The following is a 27,245-nucleotide window of genomic DNA, read 5'->3' on the forward strand; positions in this document are numbered from 1 at the left end:
AGATTGCTTTCAGAGCTCCATCCAGCAAAAGATTGTGTGTCCCACTGGAAAACTAAGCTTTCTTTGAGAACCACTGGTGATGAAAAGCTGTACTTATGTTGCCATGCAAACTATGCAACTTAATGTATACTTCCCTTAGGAGGTGACATGGAAAAAAAGACCTGACTAAAGCCTTCTGATCTAATGCCCAAAATATATTGCATTTATTTGCTTTATATATTTTAATGAAAACAGGTCTTTTGAAAATATGCACATTTAGACATAAAAGAACCCAAATAATTTAAAATAATTACATTGTAAATGTCAGTTTTTCATAAATGAAGCAATGAAGCATATAAAGCAGGAGCAGGGAGACACTGTCAAGCAGGTACCCACTTTGTAAAGCTGCACTCCAGCAGCAAATATTTAAAAAAGTAAATCATAACATCATTGAAGGGATATTATCTTTTTGTGTCTGCAGTCCATTTCTTGTCTCCTTTGGATGGTTTAGAGGAAGGTCCCAGTGCATTTAGCATGGTCTCCTGGCAGTGTTGCAATGACCGACCCCCACGTGCTTCTCCACTCCCCTGTCCGAGGAAGAGCCATGCAGTTTCCCCTTGTGCCTTCAGTCACACAGGAGGATAAGGGTCCAGAAAGGAAGAAAAAGTGTAGAACAATTAAACTCTCACAAGGTTTTCCAGGCTCTACCCTTTCTCCACAGTGTTTTCTTTCGTAGTTTGCTGGATAAACTAGAAAAAATTTGCAAAACAGTAGAGAGTTCATCTGTACAGAACAAAACTGTCAGATTCTATCTGTATATGGGTAGGTTTATGTAAAAAAAAAAAAAATCATCTCGTTGTCTGATAGAAACGTGCATGTTCTCTAGAAACTTGCTTCCTCCTGTCTTGAGTAAAGCAGTGGCAAGTTTTGCTTTCTGTTTCTGATTTCCAGGAGGCTCTCCTGCAGCACAGTCAGTATGGCACAGGAGGTATATTAAGGCAAGCAGTATGGTGCTCTTTTCAAAAAAACCCAGCCAGTAAGACACCCATGATGGGTTTTCTTCATAGAGAGGGAAGGTCACTAAAATATAAGAGGGAAACACAAAAAGAGTACTTCTTCCAGATAACCCACACTAAGTCCCTGATGAGCTTTCCTTACTTCTTTCCTCAGGGAACCCCAGCTTGGCTACAGACAAAGAGAAATACTCAGGGAAAGTTATGTGTTCAGCTGAATATAACACACCTGCACTCTCTCAGGAGCACATTTTCACTGCGCTGCCTTCTAGTTCAAAAATTATTTGGCAGAAATCTTACAAATTATTTTTTGGTTTGTGTTTTTTACCTGGTTTTACAAGTGATACAGGGAAGAGTGAAGCCCAGACTCCAGCCTAAAAAGGATCAGTAAACACATATACATGTCTTTCTTCATATCTGGTTGAGAATGCTCACTTTTGTCACCAGAAGTTCATGAAGATGTTACAGGATCCCCAAAGTGGACTTGGTGCCCAAGTACAACATCAGGTGCCTTCAAAATGTGAGAGTTATATATAGCTGTACAGGAACTGCATAGCACTAAGAATGTTTCTAAGATGCATATTTTTTTTTAGAAGAACTGTGTGCAATTAATGTTTTCAAGATATATTATTTATCATTGTCCTTATACTCTTCTGAAAATTAAAATATAGTGGAAAAAATAAAAATTAGTGCCATTTTAGCTGTAGCATTGCATTCTACATGAATGAACAGGAGAAAATTCAGCTATTTTAGTATACTTTGTATAAACAGAACAACCAACACTTTAGAGACATACCATGCTATATAAAATAGCAGAAATCACTTTTTGGCTCTGAAATTCTGCTCACTTTGTGTAGGCAAGTAAATTTATCAGCAAGAGACAGAGTATAAGGAAAAAGAGACTGATATAAATCAGAAAAAAAACTCTGTAGGAGAAGACTTCTCTCACATATATAATATCCCACAAATAAACGGAACTTTTGAAAAGGTATTACTAGCCCCATGATAGCCCCTACTAGCCCCATCAGAGAGAGAACAGCTTTTTAAAACAGCTGGCATACAAAGAATAATGCCATTAACAAATATTTTCGTAATAAAACCTTAATTAAGCTCAGACTTCTAAAAGCATATGTTCTCTAAAAACTCCTATGACACAGTTCTAACACTTAATTTAATGCTTGCATAATTATAAGTAGATTCCACAGGTGAAACAGATTTTTTAATTTATTCATTTACTCCACCCCATTTGGGCTCAACAACGTTCTTTATAAAATGGACACAGGTGCTGTACAGAGATTTGCTCTTCTTATAGTGCTTGCTTTATATATAGTACTAGCTGCATAAAACATTTCCTTTCTGAAATGAGAGGATGTGAGGATTAAGCATTTTATTTTGTTTTGTTTGGGTTTTTTTGTTGTTGTTTTGTTTGCTTGTTTGTTTTGTGAAACTAGAGGTCTTGCTGGAGATTTTTTTTGCTATAATATTGCCTCCTTCTGTGATGGTTAAAGGATTAATATGCTGGCATAAGGTATTGATCAATGCGCAAACCTGAGCTCTTGCTTGGGTTGTGCTGGATGAAACAGATTCATGCCATGCTTCAGTTATGATCCCTTTATTTCTTCAAAGAGTTATACAGCAGCTGAGCTTATCACAAGCTTGGAAAAAAACCCTAGATTTTATTGGCATATGAAACCTAGGAAACAGCAGGTCCTTGATTCAGTTCTCTGCATAGAAGCGGGCAGCTCTGCTCTCTAGGGACAATGTAAGTATAAAAGTAATTCAAGGTTTGTTTCTTACTGTAGTTTGTGGGCTGTCTCTAAACTGAGAAGAGCAGTTCTTCAGACAAAACACTGAAGAACAAAAGAATGAAGTACAAATGCCATTCAATGGCTTCTAACATAACTGATAAATGCTTTTTCTGTTCCTCTGTGAGTCAGGTATGTTATTAAACTTTCTCTGGTTAATCCTGGCTACAGGAATTTCAGAAATATAATAAAAGCATAGTTTTGCTGTGAAGCCACCCGTGGTGTGAATTGAATTTTGAAAAATTATAGATTTACCTACTGTATGGAAAAGCCCAAAAAGAACTGCTTTGTGGATTTTCAAATGTGTAAAATACTTGGTTGTGACTTCAGTTTCTGTTCCCATGTATTTTTCTAAAAAACAGTCAATTTAAAATTCATTCAGGATGATGCAAAATGCATTATCTTCTGTATTCTTGGGATTATGCATTTAAAAATGTGTGCACATTTCTAACTGAGCTTCAGAATACATTGCTGTGCTTTAGCTGATATGAATTAAGCCTACCAAATTACAAAAATCTATTTTTTACTGTCTTTTTTTTTTTTTTTGCAGATGAATATCTCCATGACAAATAAATAATAGAAAACAGCATATTAGTAAATTCTCTCATTGCTTGCCCTATTATGAACATCTAGTTATCACCAGATTTCTTATGTGATGGCATGGAGTACACCAAGTGGAGATGCCTACATGTATGTATGGAAAAGCAGTGTCATGCAGCTTGATAAGCTCAGATATAAAACTTTCAAGTGTTCAGCTACAAAGCAAATTAATATTTTAAAGACAGTTTGTGGGTTGCTTAAGGAATTTTTGTGTGCAAGCATTGCCCAATGAAGAGAGTAAAAAAGAAATGTGCTTCCAGCTAGATGTACCCAATAAACTCTAAATGACGCAAAACACATCTGGCTTCAGGTTTTGCAATGCACTCCATAAATGAATTTTGATTAGTCACAGGTTTGCAAATCTACAAAGCAAAGTCGTGACCAGTGTCTCTGTATGTGGAAAGCTACTTAAGGTATTTGGCTGGAGACCCTACAAAATTTGTATTTCACCAGCTTTGGGAAGATTTTTGTGGTTGTATCCAAACTGCACTTTGATTTTTGGCTTGCTCAACATAAAGCCCAAAGCAAATTTCAAAGCTAAAGGTTCTGTACAGGTAGAAGCAAGAGAAAATGATCATGTGAACAAATAATGGCTCCACAGCCAAATTTGCATAGGACTACTCTTTTGTTTTTATTTGCCCTTTAATACATGAGCAATTTGTATTTTGAAACTCAAGCCCAAGCACTGGAATCAGGATTTAAAACATGAGGTTTTAAAAATCAAGTCATGCATTCAAAAGCTGCTCAGATCTGTATCACTGTAAGTAGTGTTTTCATTTCATTGTCATAAGGAAACAATCTCAATCCAATACTTTGCAATTGCTCCAAGATTGTCAGAAGAGATTTCATTTCATATCTAGAAGTAAAGAGGTGATCTCAGTAGAGAGGGGTAGAAAATATTGTATGGCCAGAGGGCAGCCTTGAGAAAAGAGAAAGCAAGAAGAGGAAGATGCTTGGAAGGAGGTCTTGCTGTCAGAAAGTGAAGATTAAGTCATCCTGTTCCTGATGCTCAGTAAACACAGTAAATATCATCAGAGCCAGAACTTCAACATGACTTTTCTTTTGATAGAAGAAAGAGAAGGAAATCTGTCCATAATGAATTGTGAACTTGAGTGCAGTGGAAACAAATAATCAGAGGAACTTGCTGGCATACAGAGTCTCCCAAAAGAGACAAAAAGCTATAGGACGTATGGGAAACACAGGACCAAAGCCACCCTTGGTTTCATGCTTTACCTCATCTACTCTGGTTTATCTCTCTGAATGAACTGGAAGAAACTGTATGTGTAAGCCATTTTGTGATATTTCAAACATGTCCCAGATGTCAGCCCTCAGTATCAGAGTAGAGAAGTCTGTTTATAGGGAAATGCAATAGCTGCAATTTATGGTCTGACAAAGTCACTATAATAACTGATTAGTGAGTTAGTGGGTTTCTGGTATTCTGCTTCTACTAACCACTTTTCTCCCATCAATTGAGATGTCTCATTTTACAACTTCGAAGATGCTCAGAACAATGCTAGAAGGCAAATAGATTAAGAACAGTCAATAGACCTGGATTTTAATTTAAACAATACAAGTACAAATACAACTACTCTTCATCCCAGCTAGAAATTTACCTTTTAAGTTATGAAAACCACCACTAAACTATGCCATTATTTCCAGTGTTTGGGCACAACATTAAAAAGTTCTTGATTTATATAAAGGTCAGATCCTCTCACAATTGGAAAACATCTGTTTGAGAAGTTTGGTCAAACCAAACAGGCACTTCCTCAGTCTCCCACTACACTAGCCAATAAAATAATAATAGTTTAAAACAAGGATAGCAAAGAGCAGCAGATGCTGAGCTCATATCTTTGGCTTTTCCAAAGCTGCAGAAACAATCCAATGAAATAACCCAGTCATAACATGTTTGAAATTGATTGAGGAGGCTGCAATTATTTTCCACAGCCTTTTTTTATGCCCAAGGCCATAAACTCCTCTCCACCTGAAAAACACTGTGCCACAGGTTTTAAGTGGCAAAGAGGGGAGGTTGGACAAGAAGGCAAAGACAGGGCTCAGATCTGAAGGGCTCAGATCTGAAACAGTGTAAGAGACAGAGTGAAAGGGAAAATTGAAGAGCAAAAAGAAGGGGCAGGATTCATCATGTGGGATGGTGCTGTGTTGTATGGGTATGCAAGTGAGTATAAGCATGACAACAAGGCCAGTACAAGAGATGGGAGATGTGTGGCTCTGCAGAGCACACACACAGAAGAGCCACTCAAGAGCTCATCCTTGTGACCAAACCATAGTCACTATGGGCACCTCTAGCATCATTTCAGATCCATAGCCCCAGGTGTGACATGGGTGTTGATCCTGTGCTGTGCCAGCAAGGGTGGACCAGAAAGCCTGGATACCCCTGCCACAGGTGGACAAGGTCACAAGGCAAGGGACTCAAAGCTTACAAGTCTCAGCAGATCTACTCACTCCAGCAATGGTCTTTGAGAACCCTCCTTGAGAAGTTTCGTAGACAACCTGGCTTTCTGACTGGGGGAACTGCATGGCCTCATCATAAGGACCCTGTTTTTCTGTAATCGCATGATCGGGTCCAGGCTCATGCAAGGTGGGTAGGTGTTCTGGAAATAAAAATCCAAACTCATCTCCCTGAGAGAGCTGGCAGACAGAGACGCTTCAGGAGTTAAACTGAAAGTGGGCTGTGTCCCAGGGCTCCCAATGAATATGAGTAGATGTTGATCTATTTTTGTTGATCTATTTTGTCTAATGCAACTTGTAATGAAGCATAAGAGTAGATGAGAAGACGTGCAGGTTGGGTCAGGACCCTTTGTTCTCTGCTTCCCCACAATAACTGCAAATCCAGAAGAGTCTTAGAAAGTACTTACCTGCCTGCTGGAATTCATGACACATTTCCAGAAGCAGAATACAGGTCTCTGTAGCACAGCTTGAAGAATGCAATGATGAGTGGCTGGGACATGCAGGGACATCTTCACAGTTAAGAAATGCTAAGTCCTCCCATGAGAGTCAAAAGTTTAGAAGGTCTGTCTGAGGCATGTATTTGGAGAACAGAAAACCTCAATGAGTTCTTGTACAATGCTGTGATCTGCCAACCAAAAGAACAAAGGATGTGTCTCAAAAGATTGCAGGGGACATGGCTATACCCTGATTAAACTGGGAAAATGTCTTTAATCCCATGGTTATATAGAGACATAGACAACTCTGTTGTAATGTAGTCCTCAGAGTGGAAGTATACTTGAAATTCCAGGCATTCGCTTTTTACAATGAGTTATTAAATTTCTGATCCCTGCTTTCTTCCTCTGGCTCACACATATGTGGGCTGCCTGCAGTTACTTTGCATTCGTGGGAAGGTTTGACTGGATCTCCAGAGAAGTGCCTAGAGGCTGTCTGAACTCTGCTCCTGGCAGAAGATGTTGTGATGAAAACTCAGAACTGGAAATGAAGAGACCCCATGCTGCCAGAAGCATGATGGCCTGTGAGCTTAGCAGTCTGCTTAAAATTTCAGGTAAATGTTTCAAAACTGGAATAATCTCACTCGTCTGTCTCTTAGAAGGGCATGACGGGAAATTGGATTGCAGAGGTGCAGAAGAGGCTGAAAGAACATGCAGCCTCTTCTGCTCCACTGTCACAAACCCAAAGAAAGGCCTAATTTGTTGTAGTATCATGTAAGGACGAAGCAATAAGCAGTTCACAGGCTAAACCATGTCCTCTGGATCAACACTTCCTTTATTCTGGGATGAAAACTTTTCTGAAGCTGGCTTATTTGTCCTGTCCAAACAGGCTGAGGAGAGGACTTGTACAGCCATCTTATCCCATGAAACAGAGGAGAGAAATTTCAGGGTTTGTCTTTCCACGAAGTGTTTGTCACCTACACACAGGAGGATCTCATATCTTCCTTGGACAAGCTGCCTATAAGTCTTGACTTTCCTGTTTTAACTCCTCAAAGCAGTCCACTTTCTGGAGAGTAGTAACTGTGCCTTCAAAGTTGCAGAATCTATCATCAGTACATTTCTCTACTTCACAGTTATTTTTCATAATTTTGGATCCTTTGCATAAAGTAATCATCTCTTCAAAGGCTTAATACTGGTATTGAAAAGGAGGTAATTCAATACATCCTGATGAAAACAACTAATAGAACAGTCTAGAAACGTGATCATGTCTGTTTGCAAGACTGGGTATTTCATTCATCCAGACTACTAATATCCAGATTTGTCATTATCTTTTCCCAAGTTCTACTGTGGTTAAAGATTTTTCCTTTGATGAAATATTTCCTCTAATTCAGTAACCAATATCTTGCTAGATAAGAACTATCCAGCTATATAAAGTGAGACATGTGCTTGGCCTGCACCTGTCTGTCTACAATAAAAAAAAAAATTAAAAATAAATATGATGTTGTTTATAAAGAGTCTGACAGCATCTTGTAATTAGAAACAAAAAACTCAGTCTGAAACATAGAGTATTTGTTAAAATTTTCGGAAGAGTTATTAGCTTCCATACATATTTCTGATTGCCGAGTGGTATAATTTCTTGCAGTTAAAAGACATAAATGTGATATTCTGCATTCAGCAAAGTAATAATTGGGGTTTTTTCCTTTTTCAGAAAAATTCTTAAGCAGATACATAGTTTTAAACCAAGTCCTACAGAAGTCAGTGACTGCTATACCCAAAGTTAACCACACACCAGCTTGGTTTGAGGAATGGCCCTACTGAAGCTCAAGGATAAGAGCAGATTTCATCTGTTAGCAGCTATCTGAATCACCATGGTTATGGTGGGGAGAGTACAAAAACATTTGCAGCTGTGTCATAGCAGTGCCAGAGGGATAGTTTGTGGTATGTTGCAAACAGAAAGGTGACCAAAAACTTAGAAAAAAAATCAGAACTAAACACTGACCTTGTCTAACATCCCATCTCCAGCAATGTCCGATGTCAGATGTCAAGGAAAGAGGTATATTTCTCTTGAACACTTTCCTAATATCCGGTGACAAGCAGTTCAATAATTCCTGGGCCTATGTAAGCAGTAGCCTCCCATCAGATTTTTCTTCTCTGAATTTGCGTAATTCTTTCTTGAAACATTGCATACCTAATATGCCCACTGCCCTGATGCCCTCTATGTGGAGCACCCTGCAGAGGTATTTTGTGTTTTGTTTTCTGCACTCATCTCACTGGATGTCCCCTGGTTCCTGCTACAGAGGAAATGATGAATGTTTTTTCCCTATTATTTCTTTCCTCTTACACTGATTGCCTTATTAGGATTTACTAACAGCAACAACCTCAATAATCTTTCCCATAGAGCTCTAGTTTAATTCTTCCTTCAACAAAAACATTCAAACACTCTTCTCGTTTTTCTCTTTGCCTTTTCCATTTCTTGTATGTCCTTAAGGGACTACACTGTACTTAAGGTGTGGGAGAATAAAACTTGGGGCATTTTCTACTGTGCTATTTTTATTTTTTCCCTCAAATAATTCCAAGCACACAAATTATCATTTAAACCCATATAGAACAGTGATGGATGTTTTCTTGTGTGAAAGCCAAGATCCTGTTTCCATAGAGAAACAGTCCCACCAGAGCTGCTCAAAGTATAAGTTAAGATGGAACTTTTTTCACTGACATTCAGTTTACAGTTATCTACACTGAATTTCATCTGCCATTTTCTTACTTTATGTCTTAGTTCTATGAGGACTTTCTGTAGTTCTTTTTCATCAGGCTTTATCTCTACCTCCTAAATAACAGATATAATCAGCAGATTCTGATATATCTCCCTTTTCCAAATCCGTGGGCTCCATTGATGACCAGCTTCCACTGTAAAAAATTATTATTAGTTCTTGCCACCTAATTTTATCCCTTCTTTTAGTCTATGCAGTCTACCCACCATATCCTAAGGCTGATTAGTTTAGTGAAGTGTTGGGGCCCTCCCCCCTGCTATGTAGTCCTGGGAGAGGGGCCCCGGGGAGGAGGCACGGGGTGTCCCTGCCCCTGGTCAGCCTCGTTCCCCATTGGTTGTTTTGTGTTCCCCTGCGCGGGTAAGGACCCTCAAGTCCCATGATTGCCTCAGTTCCTTCTCCATGTGGCTGGAGAAATAAACATCTCTGAAACATCTATCAAGAATCGGTCCAGATATATTTCTTTCCAGGGGCCTTGTTGTCTGATACATCGTGTTACAGTATCTGCACTGTAACAAATGGTGGAGAATTGCTGGCAAGACACCGATCCCTAAGGACAGAAAATTCGTGAGTAAAAACCACTCTAGATCTCTCTCTTCTCGCCTTGGATATTCTCTCTGGACTATGGAAGAATTGTGGGAAATGTGGCTCTCTGAGTCACAGAAAGAAATGTATCTAGAAGTTAAAGGAATCCTTGAACAGCAAAACAAGAAAGTATTTGTTCCGGGAGATCTAGAACACTTTTTTTTAACTGGCTTTTCAAAAATTTCTTTTATATTTCTCGAGACTTACTTTTTGATATTAATTCTCCTGGAATTACTGGAATTAATCACAGGTGGTTTTGGCACAAGATCTGGGACGAGATAAGGGATCAAACAAAACATGCACCAGTGATAGAACCTCTTCATGCATCCCTTGTAATCAGTGAAGCTGTTCAGGAGCATTTGTATGGTCCCATTACCCCTAGAGCAGAGGGTGACTGTAACCCCATGGTCGAGACCTCTCGGCGGCCATCCCAGGAGTGCGTGACTGCAGCCGTGCTGGCGGAGGTGCCTGCGCTGGATGTGCCCGGCCCCCTCAGGAGCCCACGCCTTATCACGAACCCCATCCCTGTCTCGGGGTCCCCGGCCACTCGACTGCGAGTGAGGGATCGATGCCGCAGGCACTGCGGGTGCCGTGGGCCACGTGCAGCAGAGAGGCGGCTCCCATGAGCAGCCAGGAACCGGGGGTCGGCGTGGAAGCCCGCTCTGAGCATACGGCTCGGAGAGCCCCGTAGAGCGAGAAGCGGCTGTTTCCACAGTGACACGAGAAGCCGCGCAGCGCCGAGCTGAAACGGGGCCGCTCTCAAAGCATCGTGGAGTTGGCAGAGCGGAACTGCTCACAGGGCACGGGGCCGGCGGCGATGGCAACGCGGGGCCACGCAGAGCCCAGACACGCGCCGGAGCAGCGCCGCTCAGAGGGCGCAGGGCAGCCGCAATGCGGGGGCCCGGCCAAGACATCGGAGTCGGCGAGGCAGCGGCCACGCGGGACCAGCAGCCACGACAAACACGTGATAGGAGAAGTTGTAGCAACGAAAATCACAGGAACTGTGAAATGGTACAATGTAAAAAACATATGGATTTATAACACGAGATGATACAGGGGAAGATTTATTCATCCACAGAACTGCCATTAAAAGGAATAACCCTAAAAATTACCTGCAAAGTGTAGGAGATGGGGAAGTTGTACAGTTTGATATAGTACAAGGAAAGAAGGGTTTACAAGCAGCAAATGTTACTGGGCCTGGAGATATTCCAGTCAAAGGCAGCCATTATGCACAAAATTATAAACAATATCCATCCCAGCAACTTCCCTACCTGCAGCCTACTTTCCCCTTTTACCCTATGCCAAATATGAACCCTTTCCAAAGTTTACCCCATCCCCAGTTTATTCCTAATCCATTTTTCACCCCATGGCTTCCCTATACAATTCCCTTTCCCTACAACTCCTCTCCGATGCCGAGGGGGAGATGAAAAGGGGGAGGGAAGAAATTAAACCCTCTCCTGCCTCAGTTTCCCCAAAAAACATGTCCAGAGAGTTCTGTCTTCCTTCTGTCAGCCTTAAGATGTTCCAGAGAATCTGTTTGGGCATTTAAAGACTCAGGAGGGTGGCTTATTTTGTTTTGAAACTATTCTTGTTATGTTTAACTGGTTGTTTTCAGTGTTAAGTTTTAAATCTCTTTTTGTTAAAAAAAAAACGGGTGAAATGTTGGGACCCTCCCCCTGCTATGTGGTCGTGGGAGAGGGGCCCTGGGCGGGACACACGGGGTTTCCCAAGCCCCTGGTCAGCCTCGTTCCCCATTGGCTGTTTTTTGTTCCCCTGCGTAGGCAAGGACCCTCGGGTCCCGTGATTGCGGCAGAATCCGGCCTTGTGGCTGGAGAAATAAACATCTCTCTGAAACATCTATCAAGAATCGGTCCAGATATATTTCTTTCCACGGGCCTCGTTGTCTGATACATCGTGTTGCAATATCTGCACTGTAACAGTGAAGAATCTCTGCTAAGGGACAGTGCTGCTGTCTGATGCCAAGACAAGAGCTGTGCATCCTCCTTGACACACTGCCAAAAGCAACAGCTGTACCTGAAAATCCCCTTGTCAGTAACTCAGGTTTGGCCCCAGTTATCAGGACCTCATTACCAGCTTCATAGAGATAGCAATTTTATACCTCTTTGTTCAGTGCAATGACAGGGAGATGCCTGTGCTCTCTGTCCCTAATGAAAAATATTCCTTTCAATCACAGATATATTAGAACACACAGCAAATCCAGCAGGTGTAGGCAAGCATTCTTCATCCTGCAAGAATTCTCACTTTGGGAGCTTTTCTTAGCTTTTTACAGGACTCTCAGCCTTCCCTGTGATCTGTCAGCCAAATTCCAGAGGTATCTCTATCATCCACACTCCCTTTCCACCTTTAACCTCTTGCAATTGTAAATGTTCATTAATGTGACACACGGCGTAGCTGCTGTTCCAAGTGCTTGGCATAATGACAGGACAGTTGTTCCTGCTCTCTCTGTGCTGTTTGAGTGCTCAAAGAATTTTTTACCCAGAAGGCAATTGCTTGAGGCAAATTTAGCGTATCTGGGCAAGTGTCAACTAGAATAACTGTGTCCTCCCTCTCTGAGCTCACGGGATTGTGGTTAGGGAAGAAAACGTATGAGCACACTTCGTTGTATCTTACAGCATGTATAGTATCTGAAAACCAGAAGTAATCATTTTACACATTTTTATCCTAGCTTTTCTGAGGATATTGACAGTTACACTGAAGTTTGAGCTAAAATGAGGACAAAGGCACATAGGAGCCAGGAGTTAGGCTAGTCACTTCTCTGACACCGAGGTTTGGTTTGAAATAAAATCACAATGACTTGCCAGTGTTCAGAAAGGGAAGTCAGGGGAGACCCAACTTAAATGACTCAGACTTACGTTTAGCAATCATGTTCATACTAACACTATATAGTGTACTAACATAGAGTACCTAACCAAAAAATAAAAACTGAAAGTCTCCTAGATAACAGGAAACATGTCTATATTGTTGTATTTCCTCTCCTTTTTTTGGCCTATGTATTTTATTAATCTGTTGCAAAGTATTTGAAGTCCAACTTTGAGGGACAAGTACAGTGCCAGTAAAATGATCCCTATAGATTGAATTTGCTCCCACAGCAGAAAATTAGAGTAGAAAAAATATTTCCTTTGTGGGAAAGTATCATTCATTCACAGAAGTAAGAGAAAATTTCATGTTGCTTTTTTTCCAGAAGAGCTTCCCCTTCTGTAACTTGATGGGGAGACCCTCCAGTCCTTAGGTCATGGTCAGGTCTTTTAGTGGTTCTATTTGCTACAGGTTGTCTGTCAGTAGAGTTTTTGCTACAAGTTGTCTGTAAGGAGAGTGAGAGAGAAAAGAGGAAACGGCTCTGCACTAGTTCTTCAGGTTACCAATTATGAAGGTCTCCCCTTTGCATTTTGGTTGATTATTTAGGAAATCTCCCTCTGAAATTAAAAAGTATCTTGGGACCAGCATACACCCTTAAAGAGAAATTCTGCTATTATTTTCCTCTGACACATGGCTGATAAAAGGTCTGCATTTGGTTATTTTTCTAATACCTGACAAGTCCCAGTAGGTCCCAGCTCAAAATCAACATTTCCCCTCCACCCCATCCCATTTAACTGTAATGAAGCAACTGGTCAGCCTAAGAGATGATGACATGACACCTGTGAAAATACAAGATCATAAATACCATGATGTCATTGTAAATCTGCAGGAATTAAAATTACGAAAATTCCAGTGTCTTTATTTCACACCATGTATCACCCACAAGGCAATCCTGAGAGTGTGAGTGTTGAGACAGTAAGAAGCTCAGCACCGAGCCCCGGAGAAAGCCAAAACCCCAGCTTGCTGGCCTGAGTCACGCCTCATTGCCATGAGATTGTATGGTCTCTGAAGCCCAGGTTTCCATTAGAGTAGATTTTTAATGCAGTCCCAAATGCACAGCCTAGAGCTTCATCTTGTATACGTGCTACATTTTCCGTCTGATTCAGAGGTTTCATCAAACTGCAAATGGCTGCAGGCAACTCTCAGGCCAAGAGAGTCATGACTCCAGAGCCATGCCATTTTCTTTCAGCCTTTGAACAATGGGCTCCAAACCCCCAAATCCAAGCTTTGTTTAATCTATGGGCTATTTTCTGCCCTGAAGAAATCACCTGGGAACCATGCTTAAGCTTTCTGCTCCTTCCGTGCCTATCAAACCAAGGCTCTAAGCATTACAGCAGGAACTAGAGGCATTCAGGGCTAGGATTTCAAAGGGCAAGAGCTGTGTTTGTGCACACAATATTTGAATGCACACTTGTTGCATGCTTAATCCCCCTCACGTGCAGGAGAAAAGGGGTGGATTTGCATTTGTAAGATAGCTGTGTCATGCCCCAGAGCTCATTTGGCCAAGGCTGCCATCTACCACTTTGTGTGAGCCTGTAGTTTGCATTTGTCCATTTTGCTGACAGTGTTGGGGAATGTGTGGTTCCAAGAGGGATAAATTAGACTTTAATCTTTGACAGCTTGCCCTTGTGCTGTTTCTAGCCATCTGGGAGATTCCTACTCTGGTGTTGCCCCCGTGCCATGGTTTCTGCCAAGGTTTGGTTGCTTTCAGCTGTGTCTGGTGAGGCTTCATTTCTCTGTGCCCACATGTAGCCTGGAAGGGGGCTCAATCTTTTCTCCCTTCCACTTCAGAGACCCAAGGCTGACGGAACATGTCAGGAGAAAATCTGCCCTGATCACAAGGATGGAGTGCTTGATTTTCTGAAGGTATAGTTTGAATAAATTATGTCCTGCTTTGGGGCATTTTTTAGCATGAGATTCATGCATGTGCTTTCATTTCCATGAACAACTCTCTGTTGAATAGCTGAGCTCACAAAAGAAATAATTAACATAGGAGGAGAAAAGGGGAAAACAGTATGCTCAAATAATTGGCATTGCCTTTCCTTGGGACATTTCAACTGACTTTATGCCTTTTGTGGCTTCATCCTGTATAGTTTTCATGTAAATCTTTCTATTTCATTCCCCACAGAGGTATCCATGTACTGGTTCCTAAGTCCTCTGCTCTTCTCTCAGCACACAGGTTATGCGTCAGTCGCAAAGTTTCTCCTTCATTTGGCTGACAGGGAGCTCTGAAAAAAGATTCACAAACCAAACAAACACTTTATCAATTGCATTAGAGCCAGGGAGAGATGTCATAATAAGTGATCTCTGATGGTGGCAGATGTTTATCTGCATGGCAGCTTGGAGTTTACAAATATTCCAACTGTAGTGCACCCTTCTTCTGGGACAAGCAAGTGTACTGTGCTTTGAGGGTAACTGATGGACTGTCAGATTGGTGGTCTTTAAAGGGTTAAAAAGGCTAGAGCCAGTGTGAGAAAGCTCTTTTTTTACAACATTTCTAACAAGCTGAACAAAATCCAGGCCTTGTTTAATGAGCACATATTTTATACAAATAAGCTCAAACGAGCTTACCCATCTCTAATTAAACTAGAAAGGAAGCATTTGTCCTAATTGGACTGCATAACTGAGGAATTAATTGTGTGGCTGCTTAGAATTGCAATCTTACGGCCCAATTCACAGAAAATACCTTCCTTGTAGGACATACACAAGTTTGCTCCTGTCTTTTACCAACACATAAGCCCATGTGTGATTTTGGTGCTTTGGTTTTGTTTTTTAAAGAAAGAATGTTCACACAGACATACATGGGCCTTAGTGGAGGGTAAGTACAGTATTTCAATATTCTAATTAGGCCACGAAAGAACAGTTCTCTGTCACTGTAATTAGGTACTCAGTTAATTCCAACGGTGAAAATGCTGTGCTAACTTATTTACAGGTATCAAAAGGGTGACTATTAGATTGCCTTGGCTGCCAGAAACAAAAAGCCTGACATGGGAATTCATATTTCCTTCCACTAAGGCCTGGCTCTTAGAGTGGAATTGCAAGAAGCTCAGGAGCTGTTGGAGTAACATCTGTCATGTTTGGAGCGTGCTTATTAAAACAGAGCAGTAACATTGACAAACACCTCCTTGTGAATCTTGCAAGTCTCTCCTGCTCTGTTTACTAACTGGAGCAAGTTTCGACGACTGACCATGCTGTACAGCCAGCTCTGCTGTGAGAGAGGAATGACATGCACCTAGCCCTGAGCACTGCCGGCAGGACTGTCAGCACATCTCCTGCTCCAAGATCTCTGGCGATGATACACAAGACAGAGCACTGCACAGCTGTCAGACACAAGCCAGGGCATGAGGCAGGTTGGCAGTCATAGGAACCTCACTTGAGCTCATAAACTAAATACTTTCTATAGGTCTCCCATCTGAAACCCTGCTTCTCTTTGGCCAAGCTCCTGTGACTTCGCTTTAGTTCTTCTAGAGCAGTGTTTTCAAACTAGTGTAAGTGATTTAGATGCATGACTGTCTTTCAAACTTCGCTGTAAACAAGATGTTGAATTACTTCAAAAGGCCATGAAATTCCCTATTGAGAAACAGTAGCTGTGAGAACACCAGCCTTAACATTTTGTATGCTCTAGTACAAGGGACAATATAGGCCTAGTGTCAATTTTGTCTTGGCAGGGAGTGAGTATAATGTAGGTCAAGACTTGAAGATTTGGCTACATATGAATGTGAACAATGGAGGAAAAAACCATAAAGCATTGAGTGATAAGTTTTTCAGACTCTTCCTGATAGTTTTGCCTGGAAGGAGAGTGCTGTTATTCTGCAGCATAGGCAGTAAATATGTGTTATATTAAGTGCTCAGCTTTTGATTCTATTTGATCTTTCCATGCATAGGAAATTTATTTGTTAGACTCATTTCTTCTTCCTGTACCAGGTTTTCATTTAAAAGTTCCAAAAGTGCCTATCTGATTTTCCTTATTTAGAACTTTTTATTGTTTGAGTCATGCCTGTTTTCATTTATTTTCCAAGATGTACATAAAGCGGACAGAAAACCAGAGGATCTTCCTAAATTAGACATAGTAACTAGAAATGCAGACTTGAGTATTATGCAAGACAAAATTAGAGACTTTCAAAAAAACCCATCCATATCATATAGGCACTGCTGCGATTCTTGGTGGACCAAATTTAGGCAGGAAATGCATGGAAACCTGTAGAAGTTTTCCTTGTGGCTCCAGAGCAAACCCTTACACTCGATTTAAAGTTGTACCAGATATATCAACAGTATGTGTACACATTTCCACGTGTCCTAAATTAAAGCAAAGGAACATGAACTACAGCGACCATAAAAAGAGTTGTAAATGTAATCCTTATGGACAGGGATCTGCTCTTAGCAGGGTAGGGTGCCACTTCAAAACCACTGACACCCAAACTTTCTGCACTTCTGGGTCCACGCTGAGAAAAGGTCTATGTCTACAGGAGCAGTCCATCCTGTGGTCAGGTTTCCCTAGCTGGGACCTGATTTCTAACATATGCAAACAAGAATGTCTGCCAGGATGCCAGAGGTAGCAGCCTGTACACTCCTCATTTGAAGGGAGTTTTTATAATGAATCTCTAATTAATGTATGAAACAACAGTTATTCTTCGGATTCCCAAGGTTCAACCACCTCAGCTAAGATTAACGTGAGTCACTGTTAACCTACACTTCTGCTGGATTTTTAGAGAGGGAAAGAAAACAGGCTTTGACCCTCCTTGCTTCTATATGGGTCAGTCATAATGATTCATGCCCAGGATTTTAAATAGGCATATGGAGTAAATGATTGCACATTCTTGTTGCAGGTGAAGCAGCACAAAATATCACATCTACTTTCTAGGATTTTTTATTTAAATAAAATTCTGAAGCAGTTGAGTAAAAACGTTTACTCCTAGGATGTGTGGACAGTACTGTCAAGGGGCTGAGTGTATTAAAGCATTGTTTTTAATCTGTACAACTGCCAGTGGTATGTGGCCACGATAATGAAAAGAGAAGTCCCCATGCAAAATAACAGCTGAAACACGAGCTTTTCTATCCTGTATAAAAGAGCTCAATGGTTGCAGTCCAGTCAGTGACTTAAATGAAGAGTGCAATTCTGTTTGGTGTTCTGTGGGAAATAGGTTGCACTGCCAAAAGCCTTGACACATAATTTGGCGCAGTTGGCCAGTCTGCTGCAGTGAGAGGAGACTGGAGCAGTCCAGGGACCAGATTGACTCACAGTGATAGGGAAAACAATTGCTCTCTTGAGAAAAGTCTGGTCTTTGCCTGGCAGCCTGTTCTTATATCTGAATCCTGTTAGTACAGGAAATAATACTTTACCAAGTTTAGGAAATAAATGTAAAAACTTCTGGTTCTATCCATGGCAAAGATTCATTGCAATACCAGGTACTAGGTAAAGGGGTACTTTTTAGCCACCCTCTTTATGAATATAGCATCCTCAGGCAACCATCAGTGTTTTTAATTTAATCTCTTCAAATTATTGTGTAGCATTACTCACTGCTTTCCCAACACTGTCTGTGTATCTTGGCCTGGAGTCCATCTATCTCACCACAGGAATGAAGAGTTAAAATCTGCCATCACTCACAGTGGTGTAAATGCTGAGAAAGTACTTGAGGCCAGTGGAGTCATACTGGATTTATGTAGATGTAAGTGACAGCAGAATTATTAAGTGTCTATTTAATACCAGAAAAATTCTATGATGCTTTATGATTCAGTCTCTAGTTCTCAATTCTTTTCATTGGACAAGTTAAAACAATATTTGACACATTCTTAAACAGCAGGGTATAATTTATTACAATCCAATTACGAAAGTGTCACAAGAGAAAGGAATCAATTAGTTAGACTGGGAGGGCATAAAGAGCCACTGATAAGATGCACAAAGCCAAAAAGGAAAAGGAAAAAACCTCCCAGGGTCAAATAAAAGAAGATCTTGCTTTTCCATGGAGATTTCTTTTTCAGTTGACAAATGTTCATAAATTCGGCAGTGCTGAAGGAGCACCTGCCTCTCTCTGGGTCTTGAGACAGAGGCAGTGTGTGCCAACTGTCTAAGGCTGCCTGAAGGTAAGGCAGGCCCAGACGATTTTTGGAGTGGTATATTGACACTGATTTATGTCTGGTATGACAGACATCACAGTGAAAACAGATTCCTTGTCAAAAGGAGGTTCCTATGGAACAACATGTTCTGTGTAACCCTCTCCTGGAAGAGACCTTGGGGATACAGTGTGTGCAATCAAAACGGAGCTGCAGGCAACACATGTAATCAGTGAAGGCATGTTGAGCACAGGCCAATCTCGGGAAAGCTGTAGGTGATATTTTCGCTGCATATAAATGAGGTCTGCCAGTGATAACTTGTGTCTTGAACCAATTTCCTGTTCAGAACTGTATGCTCATAAATTGTTCAGAAATCATAAATTGTTCCTGGAACAGCACCTTCCTTCTCATGAAGAACCACTTAAAATTATGGTTATGGGGACACGAAACCCCCAACTTCTTCTCACGTTTTGTGCTCCTCTGTTGCAACGAGAATGTGAGTTCACTGTGCAAGACTTTCTGGAGCCAATGTAAATCATCCAAGCTGTGCTGAAAGCAATATAACTGTGCCGTTCTCACACCAATGAAGCATTGCTTGTGTTTTTCTAGAAAAACAGAGCTCCTCAGTTTGTTGCTGCAGCTGGCACATAAGCCTGGAAATGGGGAAACATCTCATTGTGTGCACACCTTGAAAAGGTGACTGAAGAAAATAATCTGAGGTGTGTCAGAAAGTTTCTACTCTAACAAACACTGTAAATGATTTTTCCTACCCTTTGCATCTGCTTGTTTTTCTCTTACTCATGCGAATCTGTGCCATATTTCCAAACATCCAAACACTCTGCAGCTCTAAGTAACAGACTAAGCCTCCAATTGTTCAGCTTACTGGCGTGAGACTATTGCTTGGTTAGCTGTGATGGAGTTTTCAAGAAAGACATCTCTCAATAACATGTCAACAGGGCAGCCTCTTTCCTGTAGAGTCTAATTTGAAAGTCTTTGGCTTGCTGATGTCCTAACCACAGAAAACTGTCATAATAAAACTTGTTCTTGTTTAGTATTTCATCCAGTACTATTGGAAAGAGGTATAACACAAACTGGAAAAGACCAAAATTCAAAGGAAATTGGGTGCAATCAGATGACTCAAGAAAAGAAAGAAAACATTAGTGGAACTTATGTTCAGCTTCTTACTGAGATGGAGTTTAAAATTACTCCCAATTTTCAAGTAATATCTTTCATAAACCTAACTCTGAAACACCTTTAAGGTCTTTAAAATACCTCTCAGGAGCAGCCAAAAAGTTAAATTTATTCTTTTTAGGCTGGTTTCCTGTGAGTGTGATATTCAAACAACCACATTATTTGAGTGAGCATGCATAAATACACATTTAGAAAGTATGGGAAGGAGTAAAGGAAGTAGAATTTATTAGTGCCCCAAGCTGAAGACCCTTTCAGAGCTGCTTCTTGGAAGCTCATCTTCAGGACACAAAGCCAGAAGGAAGTCCCCCACAGTAATTATTTTCTTTCTTTTTTTTTTTTTTTTTCCTAAAATCAAAATTAGAAGAGCTAATTTTATTTTGAGTAAGCTGCATGATGCAACTACTTGAACCAAAACCACACAAAGATGACATATATCCTTCATTCTTCCAGGGTTGCCTTCCAACTTGTGTTTCTATCATATGGTACACAAGAAAAAAAATCAACATCTGAGTCCCCTCCCTAGGGGCCTACTTGTCATCTCCCATTCTCCAGCTATGTCAGTGGAAATGGATAGGTGGTATAAAAGATGCTTCAACAGACTCTGGTAGATGAGACAAAATGAATACTATGTTCATGGTCAAATTCTGAATTCTTTATCATCTCTACCTTTTACATCATTTATTTGTTCCTGATTGATGTAAGGTAATGTCCTTATATTCAAACTAGCAGCAAACCCTAGCAGCAAACATACCAACTTCTGAGGCAGTTCTGTTTCTCTACAAAAACTATAAAAATGATACAATATGATCACGGTGTCAAGATAGAAAGTAACATATGGATATGAGAAACCAAAGATGATAAGGAGATGTGACAGTGTCCAACACTTCTGTAACTGATACAGAGATTATAAGGTTTGGGTTTCCATTTTTATGTTGTCTTTGAGCAGAGAAGGTCGAGACTACTTGAACTTTCATCCTAGAGAGAAGGTAATGAAATTGGATGGAGTTTCAGGTCAGTTTTCCCGTCCCACAAGCTTGCCAAAAGGAAAAAACTTCTTCAGAAGGCCTCATAATCAACATGACACTGTCCTGAAATCCTTTGCAGAAAGGGCTACAAGTCATAGAATCTCTTGCAATGAATAAAAATATACCAACATCAACACCGTCACTTCTCTGTAGTAGTAATTACATCATTAGAAGTAATTACAGATTGATGAAGCATTACTTATTTAGCAGAGAAAGAATCTCTGCTAATAGATCTGTTACGATATAAGTATTGCCTTGTATCATACAAAGAATCTTTTTTCCAAAGATTTCTACACTTACCTTGCTCTACAACTTAGTACTGTGCATGTAGGACTGCTCATAGAGATTCTCTAATTTATATTCAAACTAAGAAGAAAATTCTGTAATTAGTTACAAGAGGAAAAAAATGCCTTTAGATAGTATTGCTGGATTTTTAAGACCTTAACTAAGAGGAATGCATTTCACACTTTCTTATCTGATGTTTAGAGAACATTTCTTGTGTATCCATTGTTACATCAAGAATCAAGCACGATAATAAAAGTAAAATTGAGATATTGATTTCACTTCATTTAATTTTCAGCAAGATATTGCGATGGCGCCTTTTCTTTCTCACTCTCTTTTCTTCACTCCCCACCACATCACCCTGCAGTCATCTTTCCCTTCTCCTGCTCCTCCTTATGCTACTCTTTATGTTCTTTCCTTCATCAGTATCTTTCCCTACTTCTTTTCTTCTGGGGAAGAAATAAAAATTTCTCATAGTGTTCCTGGCCTTTCTCTTTGGACTTTATTTGTTCTGTTATCTACACTGAGTTATTAACTTACCTTTCATAAAAGACTGCCACCTGAGTAGGCAAATGAGTATGCCTTTGGCTCCAGCCCATCACTTAGGCATGGGAGAAGAGCTGAAGTGGATGAGACAGCTGCCATGGGGTCATGCCATAGAGGTGGTATGGCTTCCTTTGACATCTTGAGAAATAAAAACCAAATAGAGAAGGACTCTGAGCAGATAGGTCTCATTCTGCCACCACAATCTTTGGAAAAGAGCCCTTCATTGACAAAGTTTCTGGGGAAGTTACTGAGGAATGACTCCTACCTTTGGCTGGCTGTTTGCCCTTTTACACTCTGTGGAGATCATGGCTAGAAGTAGAGACATCAACACCAGAAATGCCAGCTCATCTCCCCATTTTTCTCCTGAGGCTTTCCTGTGCTTTTGCCAGAACCTGACTCATTAATGATCCATTTGATAGGCAGCCCTAAAGCCAGAATCCCATGGAAATGCCACATATCTGATTGGCTGTCCTGCTCACTTGTAGAAGGAGATCTTTAACAGTAACACTTTCCAAGGCAGTCATTGCTTACCCTTAAAAACATGACTAAACAAGCCAGATACGTACCACCATTTATTTTACCAAGTAAATGGCCTAAAATTAATGGAGCTACTGGTGTACCGATGGCTGCTTAATGAGGATCGCACCTCTTTCAGCCTCACTCTCCATGATCGCTTGTTACGGCAATGCACTCACAGAAGTACAGTCCACAAGCCCGCTCGTCCTCCGCAGACAATGGTCAGTTACCTTTGCTCGAGACAGTAAGGACGAGGCAAGTAGCTGCTGTTCAGGGGTGCAGCAGGTCAGTTCTGAATTTGGTGTTTGTGCTTAAACAAAGACAGAAAATTAGGACACAGTGAGGACAACATAATCTCTACCTACCCTGTGACAATTACATTGTGGTGCCTGCTGGCAGTGTCCTAGTAATTCCACAGAAGGCAGGTGGTTCACTGGGACTTCAGCCGCAAAAGCTAAGACCATTCTGTGTAACCCCCACATCAGGTTAGCCGTGTGCCTCTGTAGAGACACAAACCGTCAGTGAAAATGGAACAAGTAGTGCCCATATTTCAACAAATTTCAATTTAGATGTTGACAATGTAATTGTTCTTGAAAGTGTATCCCTAAATTCAGCAATGTCAAACAAAGCCCAGATCTTCTGATGCTTAGTGAATAAATGGGGCCAAATGTACTTTTCAAACAAATGTACTTTCAGACTCCTCAGATTTTTTTAAATTTACTGTCCTCAGTAAGCCTACAGAGTATGACTGAAAATAAAACTGTCTCTTAAATCCTGGTCTGTACTAAAACTATAGTTAATCTGCACCTATGTTGAAAATGCATGTGCTGATTGATTCTTTTCTCCAGTATATCTGGTTGTAGAAATATTTTACCTTTTCATTCTTTTACAGGTCAAGCATCCATGTAATACTTTTTGAAAGCCCTGGGTAATACTAGTTAATAAAAACTTTGAACTGAAGTTTTACAGGAAGACACCAATGTTAGTATCCTTCATCTTCAGAAATCCTGTTAATATTAATACTATCTCCATCTACAAAATTATTCAAGATGACAGATCAAGGAATACCCCAGGTGATGAGAGATAATAGAAAGTTGGAAGAAGCACACTGCAACTTTTTTTTTCTCTCTGCTCTCTGAAATGCTTTGGAGCACATCTGAAGTAACTAAATGAACCTCTTGTTTACTAAAATTTTTTAAGATCTTTGGCGATTACTATTTTACCTTGAGACACTACTACCTGTGTCACAGGTCTGATGAATCATGTCAACATAAGGTTGCATATAAAGGCTGAAGGAGTACTTCTATTCATGGTAGTCATCTGCTTCACTACATTTTCCACCACCAAACTTGCTTAAAAAGACAATAGATTGAATGAACTTCTGGTAGTTCATCTAATGGTATTTCATTGTATACCCTGTCAGAGACAAAAAGGGATGAATGGGAGGAATTTCTAATGCTGCATACTTTCAGACAACCAATAAATGCGTCAATTAACTAGTTGTGCCTGGGGTAATTTCTCTAGAAGGTTTAGTTGCCAAAGTTTATAATAATCACAGAATGTAAGGAACAAAACCAAGAAGAATGATTATGTTGTAACTCACAGAAAGCACAGAGCTGAGTTGTGACATACATATATCCGCAAATGCATTTGGAGTTCTTTTCCATTTTGAAACATGTTCGTAATACAAAATATATATTTGAACAATGTCAGTGCTAATTTCTTGTTAAATTTTATTTCTGACATTGAGGCTTTCTGGGCTGACTGTTAGCAGCCAATAGGAGCAGTCAGTAATACTGGCTTCTCTTACTCTGAATTGCAGTGGAATTAGGTGGTTGCTGTGTGTTTTCTCCAGTGAGGATGTCTCCATGCCATTAGCTGTGATGTAAGTCAAATATTGAGGCACATATAGACATCCTTAGAGAGCAGTTAGCATTTAGGTGCATCTTAGTAATATTGAGGACAGTGGGAGAGGATGCTGCTTGGCTGGTTTTCCCTCACTCTGTCTGACATCCAAAGCAAAACTGAGGATCAGCACCGTTTCAGTCCCAGACAGAAATCTATATTGAAAATGTATATTGAAAAGTGTATTGAAACACTCATGACAGAACCATATGGAGTAAAGAATGTAACTAGACTCATTCACCATAATCACAGTGTTTCAACCACGAGGTGTGATAAAAATGTCTCCCCTTAGCCCCTGATAAACCCTGCATGAAGAGATGTTTGCATCTTCAAGGAAAGAAGTTAAGAAATTTCCTTCTTTATGCATAGTTTTCCTCATTCGGGCACAATACATCCTCATAGCTGTGCCTAAGAAAGAAGACAACAGTTTAAACTCATATAGTAGTAGGTCAAAGCCAAAAGGACCAAATACAGGGTAGCCTAGTCTGACCTCCAATGAAACAGATGTCCTTGAAAGGCAGACAGGACCTATACACTACAGTTTCCTTCTCTCCCTCTCAGAATAGCCAACAGAGTGACTTTACACTCCTGTAAACACATCACTGTTAAAATGATGTGGACAATTTGCTACAATTGAAGTTGTACTAAAGAGCAAGTATATAGATATACATTTAATAAGGAAATAATCCCCTCCCACCTCACAAGGGAATGGGGATGCAGTGATTGACAATGAGATTAATAAAAACCACCTTATTGCATAACTGTTTAAATTCTAATGACATTGTCAGAGAAGGAGCTCTGCCTTCCAGGTCTATAGCACCTCTGTACCTTGGGAGTCAAGGTGTCTTTTGGGAGTCAATTGGGTGTCTTCCCAATTTCTGATTCTGCAGACTGACATGAGTCAATTCAGAGCAGTACATTCAGTCAGTATCTCACAGCAAAAAGCAGGATTTCAAATGTCTGGTGGCTGAAGATAGTGACTTTTCAACAAAGGCTTATACCAACACATTAATAAATTAATCAGTGTTTCTATAGCTCGTCTTCCCTCACAAACTATGGATCTTCCACACTTATCCCTCATTTGCTTAACTTTGGCCATCCTTGACTGCAACTGTATACTCCTGTTTTTCCCTCATAGTTTATTTCCAAGGTAGCAAAATTGCCTCACTCTTTATTTTTGACTGTGACTGCTTCTACTGGAGTTGCAGCTGCTCCCATTGTTTCTGCTGTTCATAGCTGCAACTTTGATTTAGCAATAGCGATAAGCCACAGGCTTTTTGCTTTGATAGATCCTATACTGGTTAGGTTGTAATCTGGATAAGGCTCCAGCCAGCTCCTCAGATTGCAATTCATTTGAGCACTTGGAAGGATTGTGAAGAGGTCTGTGACTCTTTCAGACCCAGCAGATTCTGCAACAAGAAGGACCTCAGAGATGTATCAATGAATCTAGAGTAATTCAGCGTTCCTTGGTTAATAACATCTAAAATAAACTATCAGTTATCATCATTGTAATTATACAGTTACACAAGTTAATTCAATCTGATTATAAATGCTCTGTGAAGAAACCACATGTTTTACCTTTTTAAATGGTTACAGTGAAACAACTCCCCAAAGCTCCTATCTGGGGAGGCAAAAAAAAAGCACTAAACCCAAAACTAAAACATGGGTTCAGACTTTCAGCTTACTCCCCTGTGTGATTTGGGGAAACAAGGAAGAGAGAGAAAAGGGTCTTGCTTCTCACTTTTTCCCCATTTATTAAACTCTAATATTTCTAGCTACAAGTGGGACTAAATAAAAACCAGGCACATATTATCTGTGGTTTTTAACATTAGATCAGCTGAAAACCGTCCTCTTTTACTAGGAAGTGCCTGTATTTGCCAACAATTCTTTGTGTCTGACTCATTTCCTTATTACCTCTCTCCCCTCTTCTGTTTTCCCTTAAGGGGTTGACTTTCCCCCACCTCAAACAAAAATAATTTCTTTGGCATATGAAGGTCAAGGACAGATTTCCTAATGTCTGCCTGCTTGCATGCCTATCTCTCTCTCCCTCTCTCTCCTTCTATCTGTCTCCTCCTCTAAGGCATCTATCCTTGTAGGTTCTTGGAGCACATAAAACAGGCTTTGCTCCATATTAATGCACTTATTTTTATTTTTTTTTCGGAAGATGAACCCAGATATGCCACTTAAGATTTTGACATTTAGTGATGTGATGAAGAAGTCTACCTGTGCTCTGCAAACCTGATTCAGTAGTTACACAGCAATGCAAAGAAGTGTGTGTAACAGCAGGAAGGATTTAAGACCTCTCTCAGCTACCATTTTGAGTATCAAAGCACTCTACCTCCTTTGTCAATAGTTCAAGGGGGCAAAAGAGGCTGTAATGGGCTAGTCTCTCTCAGCTCCAACAATACACTGTGACCAAGAGAAAGGTAGCATGTCAGTTGCTCTCTATTTTGGTGGTGCCCTCCAAATCTTGGAGGATGCTCTTTGTACATTAAGTGGATACTGAAAGGATGAAACACTACTCTCTTACTGCCTGTTTCTTTTTGCACAGGAGACAACTACATAGCACATGTAGTCCTCTATATAGCATATGATATACAGAAGGTAGAGCACAGAAGAAAAACAGCTGCAATATACATAGGGTAGGCAAGCATGCTTTCGGTCTTGCATTTTTATGATTTAACCGGGAAGGGAGCAAAGGTTGGAACACAAAAACTGCACCCTGACTGCTAGCTAAAGTAATAGATGCCAAGGCAATTAGTCAATCCAGACAAGGGAAAAGCCAAGAGCAGTGCTTTTTAAGCAAGCAAGAAATCTTTAACATCTTCAAATCCCATTACTCAGGAGAGGCTTTTTGTTTCCACTCTGAGAGAATATTCACTCTCTCCATTTACATTTTCATTTACTAAATTATCTACAGATAAATTATGCTTTCTGCAAATTTCAGACTGCTTTTTTTCTGGCACTGTGTGTCATGTCAGAGGTAAGTATTGTAGGTAAGTTAGTTGATCAGACTGGGATTGAAAGCAACACAATTGTAGTGCAGAAGAGTGACCAGGAAAGAACTCTGGAAATGCTATATCCTACAGAAGACCACTAGATTAAGAGCATATTTCATCTTTTATAACCATGGCTCAAACAGAAGAAAAAGCTCAAATGGGAGTAATGATTTGGGGTATTCATCCTTAGATGTAGTAACAGAGCC

This window comes from Corvus kubaryi, unplaced genomic scaffold, assembly GCF_017639235.1.
Source record: "Corvus kubaryi isolate FWS band 111438036 unplaced genomic scaffold, C.kubaryi_AGA036_p1.0 37357, whole genome shotgun sequence".
Lineage (NCBI taxonomy): Eukaryota > Metazoa > Chordata > Aves > Passeriformes > Corvidae > Corvus > Corvus kubaryi.